This window comes from Trachypithecus francoisi, unplaced genomic scaffold (assembly GCF_009764315.1).
Source record: "Trachypithecus francoisi isolate TF-2019V2 unplaced genomic scaffold, Tfra_2.0 Lachesis_group12, whole genome shotgun sequence".
NCBI classification, from domain to species: domain Eukaryota; kingdom Metazoa; phylum Chordata; class Mammalia; order Primates; family Cercopithecidae; genus Trachypithecus; species Trachypithecus francoisi.
The window spans coordinates 102,456,827-102,473,911 of NW_022681457.1; the positions used below are offsets into that span (position 1 = coordinate 102,456,827).

Here is a 17,085-nt window from a genome sequence, read left to right on the forward strand (position 1 = left end):
TGGTGGAAGTGTAAAGTGGTGCACCTACTTGAAGAACTGACTAGCAATGTCTTAAAATGAAGACTGAACTATTATACATGCAAGAACATGGATAAATTTTTAAAAATATGTTATGTCAAAGAAGCCAGAAACAAAGGAGTACATACTATATGATGCAATTTATAGAAAGTAGAAATATAGGCAAAACTAATCTACCATGATAAAAATCAGACAGTGTAAGTTCTAGACATGGTGTGAGTAGGAAAAAAATTAAATGTAAAGAGACACCAAGAAACTTTCTGGGAGAATGGAAATAGTCTACATCTTATTTTGGGTCATGGTTATAAGAGTAGATATTTGTCAAAACTCTTCAAATAGAACACTTAAGATTATTGTAATGTATGTTAATTATATCTCAATTTAAAAATTACTTAAGGTGTTAATATGTCTAAAATGCACCAACATTTAAAAATGAGCATGGGAAGGGGAGATTAAAAACAAAGTAGAATAATTACAATCATAGTAGCTACCATATATTGAGTGCTTACCATGTGCCAGGCACTGTTCTAAATGCTTTGTGTGTATTAGCTCATTTAATCCTTTCAAAAACCGTATGAAGTGGGTACTCATCATCTCCATTTTATAGGTAAGAAAATTATGGCACAGAGAGGTTACATAACTTACCCAAGGCCACACAGCTAGTATGTGGCAGAGTGGGGTTCAAAACTGGGCATTCTGGCCGGGCGCGGTGGCTCAAGCCTGTAATCCCAGCACTTTGGGAGGCCGAGACGGGCGGATCACAAGGTCAGGAGATCGAGACCACCCTGGCTAATACGGTGAAACCCCGTCTCTACTAAAGAATACAAAAAACTAGCCGGGCGACGAGGCGGGCGCCTGTAGTCCCAGCTACTTGGGAGGCGGAGGCAGGAGAATGGCGTAAACCCGGGAGGCGGAGCTTGCAGTGAGCTGAGATGCGGCCACCGCACTCCAGCCTGGGCGACAGAGCCAGACTCCGTCTCAAAAAAAAAAAAATTGGGCATTCTGGCACGGAGTTCTGTACTGTTAAACACTGTAATCCACTGTCTCTCTGAAATTAAAAAATCAACAACACAAAAAGTGAGAGAGACTAAAGTTAGGGTGTTCTAAGAGTCAAGGACGACAAAATAATACCTTCAGCCTCTGTTAAGTAAACGATGTACATTCATGTACAAGGATATAAGGGAATAGAAGCTGAATATTTACAAACAAGAGGTATAACAGAGAATAAAGAAAATGTTATTAATCCAGTAGTAGGTGGGAAAGGGGAAGAAAGAAGGCAAGAAAAGTACGGTAAACAGAAAACAAATTAAGATGGCTGGGCATGGTGGCTCATGCCTGTAATCCAAGCACTTTGGGAGGCCGAGGCGGGAGGATCACTTGAGATCAGGAGTTTGAGACTAGCCTGGCCAACATGGTGAAACCCCATCTCTACTAAAAATATAAAAATTAGTTGGGCGTGGTGGCAGGCACCTGTAGTCCCAGCTACTTGGGAGGCTGAGGCAGGAGAATCGCCTGAACCTGGGAGGTGGAGGTTGCAGTGAGCCAAGATCACACCACTGCGCTCCAGCCTGGGCGACAGAGCAAGACTCCATTTCAAAAAGAAAAAAAAAGAAAAGAAAGCAAGCTAATTAAGATGGTAGAAATAAGTCCAAATACATTAGTCATCACAATAAATAAATATTAAAGTCTCTTGTTAAAAGGCAGAGATCCTCTGATTAATTCTTTTTCTTTTTTTTTTTTTAGACGGAGTCTCGCTTTGTTGTCAGGCTGGAGCGCAGTGGCGCGATCTTGGCTCACTGCAACCTCCGCTTCACAGGTTCAAGCGATCCTCTTGCCTCAGCCTCCCAAGTATTTGGGATTACAGGCGCGTGCCACAATGTCCAGGTAATTTTTTGTATCTTTAGTAGAGATGAGGTTTTACCACGTTGGCCAGGGTGGTCTCAATCTCTTGACCTCATGATCTGCCCACCTTGGCCTCCCAAGACCGTATTTCTTAAAAGTCAGCTCTATGTTGTTTATTAGTGTGTGGGTGTATTTACACTTAAAACAGTGCCTAGCATATAGTAAGCACTATATGTGTTAGCTCTTATTATTGAGTACTGAGAAAGGCTGTGAAATCATCCTCATTCAACAGTTTTGAAACTAGCCATCTGACATGATAGCTGAAGTATTTATCTGTAAATAAACAATTAAAATAGAATCTGTACATACCACTTTCAGGAACACAATTCTGTTATTAAATAAATATATATAATTATGAGGGATACACTAGTGATTTGGGGGCTATGGAAATACACTATAGAGGCTAAACTATATTTTGCTCATCTCACAACTGAAATGTAAAAGTCTCTAATACATATTTTACTGTTTCTGTCTAACTTTCTTCGCAAGGAAGTAAATGGAAGAGACAGAATATAGCACTAGATGTCATGTGGTGAAAGGAGGCTTTCCAGAGGTAAGAAAGCAGTAGTGGAACACTGCATGTTGGAATCTTGAAGTCCTGTAGACTCACATATAGAGGGAGCCTAAATTATGTTATTAAGTACTTACTCAATTGCTAGGCTCGAGAAAATTGTCAAAGGTCCCATGGGAAGAACGTTTAAGCAACAGAAGAGTACCAGAAAGATGAATGTTCCTCAAAGGAACAATATTAAAGCCTCAAGAAAAGACTATACTGATATAGAATAAAGATACTTAGAAAGAGGAAACTTAATTGGCTGAACCAAGTGTCACATAATGACCCAAAACACAAAGGGGAATTCAACACAAAGCAGAAACTAGGCCAGCTTTCTAAAAGGAGCACAAAGAATATTTATTCATTTAAATTTTTATTGTCTACTTCCAAAAAGGATTTAAAAGTTTGAGGGCTAGGTGTGGTGGCTCACACCTGTAATCCCAGCACTTTGGGAGGCTGTGGTGGGCAGATCACTTGAGCCCAGGAGTTTAAGACCATCTTGGGCAACACAGCAAAACTCCATCTCTAAAGAACACAAAAAAACTAGCCAGGTGTAGTGGCATGTGACTGCAGTCCCAGCTCCTTGGGAGGCTGAGGTGGGAGGATCACTTGAACCTGGGAGGCGGAGGTTGTAGTGAGCTGAGATCATGCCATTGCACTCCAGACTGACAGAGTGAGACTCTGTCTCAAAAGAAAGTTTGAGGATCCTCTAAGTTATAAGGAAACAACAGTCACACACAGGAGAAAAACCAGAAAAAGTACAAGTGAGAACTAAGTCACAGTTTGTACAAAACATGGAATCCCTTTAATGAATAGGGAGGAAAATAATACTAAATATTTACAGTCTCAATATACATTGCTTAAATCAATAAAGTGGATGTTCTGTAATCCACAATTGCTGGCAAATCTCCTAACAAGACAAAAGCCTTTGCTGCCACTACTAGAGGGTAAGGGGCTCTCTTCTGTGCCTCAGGGAATGGACCTGATATTCTCCAATTTATTGTACTAATTTTCCCATAAGTCTTCAGGCAGCAATACGCACATGTCCTCATACCAGTCAGTGGTAACATACATAAATAATTAACTATGTGTGGGTCAACTGCCCACCATTTACTCAGTACCTTGCTAGGTGCTGTGTGGGAGCAAAAGGAAACATAAGTAAAACAAGATCCTTGTCCACAGGGAGATGGTAATCCAATACTGAATCCAACACTGGAATGACTGAAAAGAGAACTCTTAGCTCAATCGGCAAGAGACAAGAAGAGGGAAAAGAAGAAAAGGAGAGAAGAAAAAACAGATTGATCCCAGTGAGTGGCAAGGGAAGGACTAGGCTGGTAATTTCAAGGTTCAATTTCAACAGACAAGGTGAAAAGAAAAAGAATTGCAGACAAAGGAAGAAACACGAACCCAGACCTAAAGAGACATACTTGGCACATATGCTGGAAATAACATATGCTTGCAGGCAACTGGCACTGCACCTGGCTTTGGAAAGGCACCTGATAAGTAACTACTATCGCTGTTATGGACACTGGGCTGGCCAGAAGTAGGTCTCCAAAAACACCCATGTAAGAGGAAGTATGGAGCATTGAGCCCAGACGATGGCAGAGGAACTTAAACGCCTGCTTTCTGAGAAAGGCACACTGAACTAGGAAGAGCACAATTAAAGCAGAGCTTTGCCAGTGACCGGCAGAATGGACTAATAAGGGAAAGACATTAGCACTAGGAAGGAGTGACAGGCTTCCCATATATATTGTCTCCCAATAAACAATTGGAAGTTCATGAAGCAAAAGCTAGACCCATCTCTACCTGGATTTCCGTATTTCAATATCCAAGAGAGAAAAGTCATTCTAACTCTTGATCAAGGTCTTCGATTCTGTCTCCCCTAACAATTCTGTACCCTCCTATGGGCAGACCTACCCCATGGTCTGAGACATCTTTTTGGGTGTTCCAGCTTGATGCAAGCTTACCTGGTTTTTTTTCTTATTGTTGGTACTGGTAATCCCTGTCTTCTGAATAAAATCTTGACTTCTATTTTGAGGCCTGGGCTCTGCTGGAACCAAAAAGCTGAAAGGGACCTTGGAGAGCCCTATTATTGCTTTCACCGAACAGAAGTTCATTACTTTATCTATCACGTACTCTTGTCGCATGACCAAATGACCTTAGTCCAATCTCCCTCCTTTTTAAAGGAAGAAACTAAGGTCCTGAGAGGCTGAGATGCTCTCTGATCCTAGTCTGTTTTAACCTTATGGCTACTTAGTAGCTCACAAACAACCAGAGCCAGGTGAAATAACAGGCACTCTCAACATAATTAGAGCAAAGATCACACATTCAGAAACAAGAAATGGGGGGTTTGCTACACACAAAAAGATGACTTAAAATGTAAGGTATCTAAGGAATCAGTTAAGTTAAAAGAAAACCCCTAGCAATTATTTCTGAGACTACAAGGAGGATTGGCAAGGTTAGGAAAGGGTGACTGTAGCTTTTAGTAGGCCCAGATTTCTCAAGTTCAAAAGCAGCTGTCATTTGGTCTGTTCTCTTGTACTGAGGGCCTGAAAGGCAACAATGTGGGGTGTACGAGATGCAGATTTCTGTATTTTACACTCCTGGGTTCATGACAGTATCTCTCACATGTATTACCATTGTTTCAAATGCTTTCACTGTCATCGTGACTCCTTCCCAAATGCTAGTGTGCTTCGGTTCCACTCCCCAAGATTTGCAGCGATACTCAAATGGCCTGTATGCCTTCCTGAGGTACATTCTACTCTGGTCATTGGGAAATCCAGGCAGCCAGAACAGCTCTGAAGAATGCCAGCACTGAAGATTCTAAAGGGTGTGAATCAGGCATAAAGTTCACCTTTGTGGATTTGGGAGGCTGAGCTCTGTTGTAGATATCAAGTAGGGATGATGCTAATAACACTTGCTTATATACTGAGATTTACAGCTCATAATCCCACTTATCCTCATTTTACAGATGAGGACTAAGGCTCAGAGATGTTAACTGCCTTGTTAAGGGCCACAGAGCTAACAAATGGCAAAATCCATACTTGAACTCAGGTTTCAATTCCTAAGACACGGTTCTTTCCTCTATAATGCAAAGGCCTCACTGAATGCTGACTTAGCTACCACTTTTGCAGATAATTTCTCCCTCCTAAGAGCTTATAAGCCATTAAGAGTATAGCTATCAACACTTGGTTACTTAAAACGAGCAGTTACAGCAGTTACAGTCTCATCCTGAGGCAACTGGTCAGTGAGCCAAACACATCCACTGCCCCATCCGCTCAGGAGACCATGTTTTTCTCAATCTCCAATTCACACCTCATGGCTGGGTCAGCCCTAATGATATCCTGCACTCTCTTTTCATATTCTACTAAATAATACTAGGATATTATTTCTCAAATAACCACTAACAGCTACTGATATTTAAGTGCCTTACTATGTTTCTAAGCTCTTTCTCCATACACCTCCTTTAATACTAACAAGCCGGCAAGACAGTTAAACCCAATTTACAAATAAGCCCCTGATAGTGAAGTTAAGTAACACACCCAAGGACATACAGCAAATCAGTAGAGGAACAGAAATTTTCATCCAGTCAGTCTGACCCGAAAGCTCATGCCCTTTATCCACTAGAACAGTTTCTCACGCTTTAATGTGCATAAGAATCACTTGCGGATCTTGCTAATGAAAAGATTCTGATTCAGAAGTTCTAAGAGGGGCCTCAGACTCTTTGTTTTTAACACGCTCCAGGAGACCCAGCTGTTGTTGGTCCAAGGGACCATCTCTGAGTAGCAAAGTGCTATATAACAACGCCTAGTCTCAAATCACATCTAGTTATTATCAACTATGTTTTAAGCAACACTTCACCTCTAGAAAGTCACAAGTCGCCCTCAAATTCCTCTTATGCACCTGCCCTTGGCTCCAGACAGAAAAACAATGTCCAAAGTAGCTCTGGGAATAAATCTATACGACATGGAGGATTCGAACAACCAGGCCTTAGGCAAATAGCTCTGTGGCCTCCTGGTACCAACCCAAACTCTTTTGGAATGTATTCCAGTAGCCTATCTTCTAGGGCCCCAGGCTTTGGCCAGTTGCTGCCCAAGTAACTAGACCTAACAGGATCCTGTGCCAGGACACACTGCTCCTGATCTAGGAAGTGGTCAACTAGACCTAGTTAAGCCTCGAAGGACCTAGAGTGGTACAGCCAGCCAATAAATATATGCTGAACTGAACACAGTGAAGAAATCTTGGCTCATGACACGATATATGACCTACTGTGACAGTTCCTTTCTAGCCACTATACCATCTGTCGTCTCCCACGGAATCAAACAACTCTACTTCTCTGCCATAGCCTCCTACCCAGATTTCCTGAAAGCTGTATTCAACAGCATTTCAAGGCTAGTATTCTCTCTTGTGGTGTAAAGTCTAAAATTAAAGCTCAATATGAGTTCAAGACCAGCCTGGACAACATGACAAGACCCCTGTCTCTACAAGAAACACAAAAAATTAGCCAGGTGTGGTGGCGTGCACCTACAGTCCCAGCTACTTGGGAGGCTCAAGTGGAAGAATCACTTGAGCCCAGGAGGTCAAGGCTTCAGTGAGCCATGTTTGTACCAGTGCACTCCAGACTCCAGACTCGGCAACAACAGAGCAAGACCCTGTCTAAAAAAAAAGCTCAGTTACATGCTTACTTGACATCTAGTACAATCTTGAGGGCCTCAAATGGCCTACCACAAGTACCCCTCCCCATTGTGCTCCATGGATAAGGTCCCCTGGCTGAACAATCCTCCTTCCTAAAGGGACCAGGTATGGCTCTTGCTTATTCTTGAGAAGTGAGTGGGTTACAGTTCCCAGCCAGCCCCTCGAATTATTCGAACAAGCCAATCATATCCTCTGGCCAGAAGCAGGGGGCACCATCCGCTCTTGACACTAGAAAGGCTGCTTCCCACAGCCCCTCGTCGGTGGCTTACTCTGCTCCCGAGTGCAACTCCCATGTGAGCCTATGGTGACGTGTGGTATCCCAGCTTCCAGGCTGTGAGTTTATGTAACTACAGCTGTCAAGCTCATCTGTCCACTGTCAGGTGTCATGTGTTCAGCATCCCCATAACCCTACGGTGGGAATCCCCCTCTCTTCGGATGGGGTGAATAGGAAGTGATTAAAACATCTTTTTTTGCCCAATCTACTGGTCTCTGTCCTTTTTCATATCCTTGAGGCTCTCGAATGCCTTTGGCAAGGTCATCAACTGCTCTATCATGGTAATAATATCTGGCATTGTGCTAAGCACTTTCCACACACACTTTCTCATTTAATTCCCCTAACATCCCAATGAGGCGGATACCATTATATCCCTATTCTATAGATGAGGAAACTAATGTCCAGCAAGGTTATATAACCCACAAGACCACACAGCTAATAAGTTTGAGCAGAGCCCAAATGCAGATGTGTCTGGCTCCGTGTTCTTAACTACTACCTTCATCTCTCTGGCTGACAGGATTTCTGGGCTCGCTGCCATCATTCCCCAGCCCCTCTCACAGGCAGAGATGGACTGCTGGGTGGCCCGGCAGGAGTGCCTACATTTGAGTCTCCTTGTTTTTTCTGCTGGTCTCTGCTAAAGGATGGATGGTGATACGTTATCTGGGAAAGAGTGCTATTGGAATAGGCCAGCTGGCTGGCAGTCAAAAGACTTTCCAAGATGGCTTCAACTTAATTTACCAAAAGGTCTAGTTTGGTTGTCAACCTTGCCGATACAGAAACCTTATCCTGTCAAAGTCTTACAGTTAACTGAACTTGAGGAGGTTGGATAACACTATCTAGACACAGAAGAAGCGCAAATCAGAAAGGCAATTATTTAATTCACAAGGAGAAATATACCTATTCTTTGCAGTTATCTGTGAAAAAATTCAAATGGCAAGGTCAAATATCATCAGAAAGTCTCTTCAGAATCACAGAAGACAGCAAAGGAGGTTAGCTGTATGCAACCAACATTTGGTGGAAGCCTGGTGCCTCTGTCTTTACCATTAAAGTAAATGCCTGGCCCCACAACCCGGCAGGTGGAGCCTGAGGGCCAACTACACTGCACGGGCACTGCCAACTGACATTCTGTGATGTCTCATCCACCACAGGGTTCCTAGACTCTTCTGTGGCTCCTGTTTCTGTTAATATAGTCGCATTGCTTTGTCTTTGAGATAACCTTTGGTAGGTATCTAACAGTGATGACCATGTGCTAATTTTTCAGTCTCTTTCTCTCAGAGTACCTTCTACTGGTCCTGACCATAGGCTTTTCTTTTGACACTCGGGACATCTATCTATACCAGATCATAACTACTCCTCCTTTAAGAAGCCTAAGCCCAGTGAAGCTCCCAACTCACTTCAGATGTATCCCCCTTCTAGCTTCCTTCTGGACCATCTGCCATACACTAGCTGTGGCAGACTCATTCCTCGTTCCCTTTCTCTGTTCCCTCACCCGCTCCTTTCTCCCACACACTTCATTCACTTGTTACTACTCTGCCTTCCTTCAATCCACTTAAAACTTTATTAAAAAACTTATCAATACCAAACGTACATGAAATGATTCCTTATCAGAAGGATAACAGTCAGAATTATGCAACTAGAATTATCCTTAGAGATTATGTAATTCAGTCCTATTATTTTACAGATGAAAGAATTGATAAAAATCAAGTGACCTGCTCAAGTCATAAATCTATAATAGGCAACAGCAGAGCCAGAACCAGGATCTAGGTTTTATGAGCTTTTAAGCCAGTATTTGAACCAAGATACCAAACTCCTAAGTACACATAACAGGGCTTCAGTTGGGAGGGCTTCCATGCATCTCACATACTGCTGAAGCACTAGGCTGGTTACACAGCCTGTTTATCACTTTTTTCTTTGAATGTTGATTAAAATTCAACCACTGATAGCTCTTTCAGCAAGAAAATAACTATCTTTAAGCCATAAAACTGCCCAAAATATATGCAAACATATGATTGCAAATTTCCGAATCCACTGCCATTAGAACTATAAGGTGGGGCTGGGCTCAGTGGCTCACACCTGTAATAGCAGCACTTTGGGAGGCCAAAGTGGGTGGATCACTTAAGGTCAGGAGTTCAAAGCCAGCCTGGCCAACATGTTGAAACCCTGTCTCTACTAAAACTACAAAAATTAGCCAGGCGTGGTGGTGGGCGCCTGTAATCCCCACGAAGCAGGAGAATTGCCTGAAGCCAGGAGGCAGAGGTTTCAGTGACCCAAGATACTGCCACTGCACTCCAGCCTGGGTGACAGAGTAAGACTTCATCACACACACACACACACACACACACACACACACAAAGAACTATCAGGTGGATTTGTGACTTGACCTCAAAAACATTTAGGTGACTGTTAACATAATATAGCTGGGTCCAATGGCATGTACCTGTAGTCCCAGTTCCTTAGGAGGCTGGTGCAAGAGAATGGCTTGAGGCCAGGAGGCCAAGGCTGTAGTGCTCTTTGATCACACCTGCGAACAGACACCACACTCTAGCCTGGGCAACATAGTGAGACTGTGTCTCTTAAAAAAAAAAAAAAAAGAAGTAATACATTAATGAAAACATAACTAACTGGAGCAGGCTTTCTACACATAAAGGAAACAAGAAATTCACAAATGACCAAAGGATTTGACTATATAAAAATGTAAGCTTTAAAACAAAACACCATCAACAAAATTAAAAGATAAATGATAAACCAGTGAAACTTCATGGCATGTAAGTGATAACCAGGCACAGTAGTCCAACACATGTAATCCCAGCACTTTGGGAGGCCAAGGCAGGAGGATCCCTTGAGGCAAGGAATTCAAGCCGAGCCTGGGCAACACAGTGACACTCCATCTCTAAAACAAAAAAAAAAAAAAAAAAATTAGCCAAGCATGGTGGAGCACACCTGTAGTCCTCGCTATTCAGGTGGCTGAGGTGGGAAGATTACTTGAGCCTAGGCAGTCAAGGCTATAATGAGCTATGACCGTGCCATTGTATTCCAGCCTGAGTGACAGAGCAAGACCCTGTCCCTATCAAACAAACCAAAAAAGAAAGATTATACAAATCAATCAGGAGACGCCAAACATGGCAGCCCATGCTTATAATCCCAACATTTTGGGAGGCCAAGGCAGGAGGATTACTTGAGCCCCGGAGTTCAAGATCAGCTTAGGCAACAGAGCGAGACCCCATTTCTACAAAAAATTAAAAAAAAAAAAAAAAAGCCAGGCATGGTGGCACATGCCTATAGGCTAGTTGGGAGGCTGAGGGAGAAGGATCACTTGAGCCCAGGAGTTCAAAGCTGCAGTGAGCCATGATTGTGTCACTGCACTCCAGCATAGGCAACAGAGCGACACCCTGTCTCCAAAAAAAAAAAAAAAGAAAAGAAAACTTTAACATTTAAATTTTAAAAAGAAAAATACAGATAATTCACAAAAAATTAAAAGTCAATAAACTGACTTAAAAAGTCAATAAACTGATTAAAAAATTCAGCCTGGTGAATAATTAAAGAAACACAAATTAAAACATGGAATCAGAAAAGTTTTTCAGTGATAGTATTCAACTGCGAAATAGCGTTTTAGACCATGGACTCGGATTTGGCAGATTAACTTGAACACTTACTCGGTGACCTTGGGCATATCACTTTAATCATTGTGAGCCTTAACATCTTTAATAGTTTTGGTGTGAAGATGAAATGAGAGAATGCACCTGAATTGCTTTAGCAAAGTGACTATCAATAGTAAATGCTCAATAAGTATTAGCTTCTTTTCTTTCTTTCTTTCTTTTTTTTTTTTTTGAGGTGGGGTCTTGCCCTGTCACTCAGGCTGAAGTACAGTGGTGCGATCTTGGCTCACTGCAGCCTTGACCACCTGGGCTGAAGCAATTGTCCCGCATCAGCCTCCCAGGTAGCTAGGACTACAGGTATGGGCCACTACACCTGACTGAGTTTTTGATTTGTAGACAGGGTCTCCCTATGTTGCCTAGGCTGCTCTCGAACTCCTGGGTTCAAGTGTGCTTGAACCTCCCAAGGTGCTGGGATTACAGGCATAAGCTACTGTGCCCAGTCTGCTATTATTGGGTGGGGGGGGGGGGGGAACCAGGCCTGACACAGTGGCTCACATCTGTAATCCTAGCACTTTGGGAGGCTGAGGTGGGAGGATCACTTGAGGTCAGGAGTTCAAGACCAGCCTGGCCAACATGGTGAAACCCCGTCTCTACTAAAAATACAAAAATTAGCCAGGCGTAGTGGTGCCCACCTGTGATCCCAGCTACTCAGGAGACTGAGGTGGGAGAATTGCTTGAACCAGGGAGGCAGAGATTGCAGTGAGCAGAGATCACGCCACTGCACTCCAGCCTGGTAACAGAGCAAGACTCTGTCTCAAAAAAACAAAAAAAAAACTACTTACACTAATAACACAGGAGAGGGAGCAGTGAGCTAGGTACCCACACAATGCTGATGGAAGTATAAACTGGTAAAACTTTTTAGGAAACAAGGCTGGTAAATAATCTGGGAGTAATCTGCTCACCTAAAGCTATAAAAATGTCCTTAGAGACATGAGAATTTGCAGGGTGGGGAAAGGTATACTTTACTTGCACTGTTTGAATGTTTTACCAGAGTTACTTTATATACCAGTTGTATAATTCCAGATAAAAAAGGAATGAAAAATCTATGATAGTAGCAGGGAAAAAATCTTAATGTTTATGCCTTTAAGAATCACTTCTAGGAATCTATCAGAAATAATTAATTAGAGATGCAATGAAATATTTATGTACACTATATTCACAGCAATAGTATTAATGGTTAAAAAAAAAAACAAAAACCTGGAGACAAACTTAAATATATGAGGTTTTAAAGTAAATATGGCATACAGCCATAGTATGGAATATTATGCAGCCATAAAATGGGGCTCTCTATATGACACTAAAAGAACATGTAATCCTCCCAATAAATAAATAAATCAAATTTCATCATATTTTTTAACGTCTGTTTATCAAAGGACATGATCATGAAAATAAAGAGACAATGCACAGAATGGGAACAAATATTTTCAAATCACATATATGATAAAGGTCTAGTATTCAGAATACATATGGCATATCAGAATCTAGTATCCAGAACTCTTACAACTCAACAATAAAAGGACAAATAAGCCAATTTTAAAACGGGCAAAGGATTTGAATAGACATCTCTCCAAAGACAGGCAAAATGGCCAATAAGTACATGAACAGATGTTCATCATCAGTCATTAGTAAATGCAGATCAAAACTGTAGTGAGATACCACTTCAGGTAACACTAGGATGGGTATAATAAAATAAAACAGAAAACAGAAAATACAAGTGTTGCTGAGGATATGGAGAAACTGGAACCCTCACGGAATTGCTGGTGGGAACGTAAGACGGTACCGCCCCTGTGGAAAACAATCTGGCAGTTTCTCAAAGAGCTAAGCACAGAGACACCATATGACCCAGCAGTTCCACTCTTAGTATACATCTGGGAGAAATGAAAACATGGATCCACTCAAAAACGTGTACATTCATGTTCACTGAAGCATTAAGTCTAACGGCCAAAAAATGCAAACAACCTAAATGTCCATCAACTTATGAATGGACAAAATATTGTATATATAAACAATGGAACATTATTCATCCATAAAAAGGAGGTACTGATACGTGCTACAACATGGATGAATCTTGAAAACATTATGCTAAGTAAAAGCCAGTTTAGCCAGACATAAAAGGCCACCTATTGCTGTATATGATTCCATTCATATGAAATGTCCAGAATAAGCAAATCCATAGAGACAGAAAATGGATTAGTGGTTACCAGACCCTTTGGGGAAGAATAAATGGGGAGTGACTACTAACAGGTACAAGGGGGGTTTCAGAATGATAAAAAACATCCTGGAATTGGGAAGTGGTGATGGTTATGATGGTGGCAGCCGATCCATTCAGCCTGCCATCATCCCAGCTGAAGCAAGGAGGCCTGGCTAGGGCTACACGCTCCACGGAGCAGGCAAGAGCGCCGCCCAAGTTGTGGCTGCAGGTCTGAGCCTCCTTGTGCTCTCGGGGGACCAGGAGCAGGCAGGAGCCCCACCCCCATGGGGCAGCTGCAACCCCCCAAACCATGGCTGCAGACTCAGGCATCCCTGCATTCCTGGGGGTCTGGGAAGGCCCCACCCTCACAGGCTCAGAAGCGCCTCTCCCCACTGTTTGGCTTCTCCTTGCTATCAGCACCCACTCCAATCTCAATCTGGGAGCAAAGTTAGGCAGAGCCCGAGCACCAGGAACAACAGTAGGCAGACAGAGTCCCAGGTAGAAGAGGGCAGGTCCCAGTAAGGTCGCTTCTTCAGGCCAGGGAGGGGCCTGAAGGCTGGGGACCTGGTTGCCAGTCCCAGTGACCAGAGTGGGAACTGGTGCTTTTCCCAGGTCTGCCCATGGCCACCCATGGGCCAATCGGCACATACCACACTTCCTCCCCTCTGAGGCCCATAAAAGCCCCAGACTCAGCCAGAGCTGGGCAGACATGGGATGACCAGCTGCAGAGAGGAGCTACCCTCTCTGCTGAGAACTTCGGAGACCTGCAGAGACCACCAAATGACCAGCCCACAGAGAGGAGTTACCCTCTCCAGGGCCTCCTCTAGTCAACCAGCAAGCAGGGAGGGGCTACCCTCTCCAGGGCCTCCTTTCTACTGAGAGCTGAACACTCAACAGATGACCTGCCTGCCTACAGAGGGGAACTACCCATCGCAGGTCTCCTCTGAGCTGTTTTAACAATAAATAAAGCTCCTCTTTGTTTTCTTCACCCTTCACTTGTCTGCATACCTGGATGCAGGACAAGAGGTTGGGCGAAGGTACCAACGGCCAATAGAGGTTTCCAGGAAGAAAATCAACACCCTAAAGATCCCATAACAGTTACACAGACATTTGAATTGTACACTTTAAAATGGTAAATTACATGGTATGTAAATTACATATAAATATTTTTGGGGGAGAAAAAAAGGCACTTGAAGGTTTTTAATGACACAGGAAAATGCTCTCAATATACTAAAAAGAAAACAACCAGCATGCAACTGAATACATGTATAATTCCAATTTGGTTTAAAAATATGTGTGCATGCATATACACATTTGCATTTGAAAATATAGAAAATACAGAAAAATGCTAAAAGTGGTTATCCTAGGTACTGTCATTATGGAAGACTTATTTTCTTCTTTGTCTATGTCACAAAATTTTCTATAGTAAACCTGTATAAATTTTATAACAGGAAATTAAAGAATAAAAATCCAGACAGGTGGGGCTGGCTTTAAAGCTAGTGTCATTTCCAACATACCATTCCTTCATTAAACATTTATTTAGCTCCTACTATGTACCAAACACAGATATAAGACATAATCTCTGCCTGAAAGGAATTTACGTAAGTCTAAGGTGGGGTTTGAACCCAAATCGATGGACTGGATAGGGAAGAAGGGTCCAGAAGCTCTTCAAATTACTGCACATGTGATGTTGTCCAACTACACACTTTCTAGGGGAAAGGGCCCATGACTTTCATGAGCAATGTAGCTTAGTGGTTAAAGGCCGGAGCTGGAGCCAGACTACCTGGGTGTGAATCTTGAATGTTCAATTACAAAGTGTGTAATCCTGGGCAAATTACCTAACCTATTAGGAGCTCAGTTTCCTCATCTACAAAATGGGGATAGTAATAGTACTTTTCTCATTGGGCTGCTGGAAGATTAAAAGACTTACACCTAAAGCACTGGCACTATAGGAAAGGGACGTAGTAAGTACTCAATAATTAGCTGCTAGCTGCCATGATCACGATCATTGCCCCACCACTCCCATCTCACAGATTCTCAAGGCGATAGACATGGAGAAGATTAAGGACCACTAGAAAGATTGTCTTTCAAATCTCAAAACCGGTAGGTAGCATCTGATTCCTGATGTGCCTACAATAACCATTCTTTTCAATTAATTTATTTTTCTAGATTCTCTCAATTTCTAATGAAACTTCTTTTGAGGTGTTCTACAAAACACAATGAGGCAAAACATCAAAATGTTCAACATAACAAACTGCTTATGTCCTCTTATCTTCTGACTAATTCATAGAAACAAGTGATTTTCAAGGCTGTTGTAACAGAAGGAGGCTTTGAGAGACTTAGGTGTCTTTCCAGGCCATGCTGCTCTGATCCAGTTCATCCAAGATAACTCTTTACAGACAAAACTGCAAAATCTCCTGAGTGACACATGCATCTAATGAGTGACTAGAGATTGTAACTGCATTATATTTAAGGCCAACTTTTCCATCCTGCAGTCAAGAGTCTCAACAAGCAATTACCACTCCATTGCTTTCAAATCCAACCTCTTTAGGTATCAAAAAGACCCTTGGCTTTGTCACTGGCGCTGATAGGCATTTTGCTCTGCCCTGAAAACATGAATGATATCTAAGTTTTCGTCAACTTGATTATACTACATTTTTCTTCATCGGGAATAAATCTGGGCCACACATTAATATAGTACCAAATTCCAGAACTCACAGATACCCGTCTAATGCAAAAATTAAGCGGCCCTGGCAACTAAAGAACAACACACCAGGCACTGTGATGCCAGCGGCTACGTGCTCCACAGTAAAGGTTTGGAGCATAGGCTCTAGAGATAGCCAGGAGCATGAATCCCAGCTCTGCCCCTCTTACCAGCTGGATTTTAGTCAAGTTGCTTAACTCTCTTGGCCTCAGTTTTCTCTTGTGTAAAATGGGAATGACATTAGTGCTTATTTCATGAGGTAGTTGTATGAATAAGCTACTATATGTAAATGAGTCAATACACATAAAGGACAGTTCCTGTAACATTGTTAACAGTCACTAAATGTTAGGTGTTATTACCTTTGGAAAAGGAAGCATAAAAATACACCTATCCAAGTATTTGCTTTTTGTCATTCTGCTTCATCACTTTCAAGTTACATATGTATCTTCTATATATATGTCAAATTTTTTTAAAAAGAATTTTTTTAAAAAGAAAGGAATTTACAGACAACTACATTGCTCATTTCATACAGCTGGTCTGGAATGAGACTCAGCTAGGAAAGACAGAAAGTGGGGAGAGTCCGACTTCTCATAACAAGAGTGCTGGGCTATAATCAGAGATTTCATACAAAACCTTAAACTCATTAAAAATTAGAAGATGCAAAGGACTTTGAAATCACCTGGCCCAATTCCCACATTTCATAGATGAGGAAACCACAGCCTTGAAATGTAAAGTGTTTTAAGATCCTCCAGTTCATTAATGACAGAAATGAAACTCTTCCTGTTACCCATGGCTTAGATATATATTCTAAGTGGAACGCAAAGAAGATGACATTTTGGAAAAGGGAAGAAGAATGAGTTTGGGAGGTTAACAATAATAGCTAACATTTATCAAGCATTTATTATATCTCAGGTATTGTGTCAAGCACTTTACATTGGGGGCCTTAAATAATTTTTGCAAAGCCAGTGAGATAGTCACCATTATTAACCCCACTTTCAACTGAGGAAGTGGAGGCCTAGAGTGCTTAAATGACCTGCTCCAAATCACAAAGCCCGTGAGGGGTAGAGTCAGTCAGTGAACTCACGCTGTCCG

At 42.2% G+C, this 17,085-nt stretch overlaps 1 protein-coding gene across 2 annotated transcripts in view; it reads right to left on the reverse strand.

Moving 5' to 3' along the window:
• ZBTB40 (zinc finger and BTB domain containing 40) overlaps positions 1-17,085 on the reverse strand; it is a 79,438-nt gene that overhangs the window by 51,835 nt on the left and 10,518 nt on the right. The window contains exons 1-2 of one of the 2 annotated variants that reach the window (XM_033227909.1): positions 1,026-1,066; positions 664-719 (exon numbers count right to left, since the gene is read on the reverse strand). The exons of the other annotated variant lie outside the window; for it this stretch is intronic. The gene's annotated coding sequence lies outside the window, so the exon portion shown is untranslated. Of the gene's footprint in view, positions 1-663; positions 720-1,025; positions 1,067-17,085 lie in introns of those variants that run through there. 2 annotated transcript variants of the gene reach the window in all.